General features: G+C 53.4%; 1 protein-coding gene across 1 annotated transcript in view; it reads left to right on the top strand.

Moving 5' to 3' along the window:
- Positions 1-759, top strand: part of cacna2d2a (calcium channel, voltage-dependent, alpha 2/delta subunit 2a) — a 106,288-nt gene that overhangs the window by 55,030 nt on the left and 50,499 nt on the right. The window lies entirely within an intron of this gene.

Consider the following 759-nt stretch of genomic DNA (forward strand, 5'->3'; position numbering starts at 1 on the left):
CCCCCACCCCACCCCCCCCCCCAGAGCAGAGCAGAGTGAACAGTTATGAATATTAAAGATCTTCATCGCCTCACGCTGAGCTCTTCGTTTCATCTCCGCCGCGTCAGTGTTCACGGGGAGAATTTTCGTCTTTTTCGCCGACAGCCTGCCTCGCCGCCTCGCCGCCGCAGACACTGTCAACCTGCGCACGTTTGGGCTCTTTGTGCAATTACACTGTCACCTGCTCCGGTGTGGACAGTGTTTGCACACACGGCAGGTGGAACGCTGTTGTTTAAGGCCTTTTTATGATCCTTCATGTTCTCCTGACAAACAGCCCCGGTGTTGGGGCAATTTATGTCAAGGTTACATTTAGACGCCCCTGTTCACACTGTCACACTACTGCCTCCTGTTGTTGGCTGTACGTACTCCGTGTGTACTCTGCTCATACTACTGTGTACTCTGCTCATACTACTGTGTACTCTGCTCATACTACTGTGTTCATCCAGCGCTCAGAACTGCTCCGGCTCCCAGCCCCCAGCATGGATGATNGAGGCAGAAACACATGAAGACACACGGCTGTTCTGGAGCGCTGGGACTCCATTAAACTGCTGGGGGAAGAGATGTGGTAGCAGTGAAATGGACGCCCCCTAGAGGCAGGTCGCTGTTGGGTCAGACAACACTGAGTGGTTTCTCCTCCACTGTAGAGAGAAACTGTATTTTATAGACAATTATTCCAGTGAGTCTGGGGGGCTTCAGTGGGTCTGGGGGGCTTCAGGGTCG

The sequence above is a fragment of the Cynoglossus semilaevis genome, chromosome 11, assembly GCF_000523025.1.
Source record: "Cynoglossus semilaevis isolate Cse_v1.0 chromosome 11, Cse_v1.0, whole genome shotgun sequence".
Classification (NCBI taxonomy): domain Eukaryota; kingdom Metazoa; phylum Chordata; class Actinopteri; order Pleuronectiformes; family Cynoglossidae; genus Cynoglossus; species Cynoglossus semilaevis.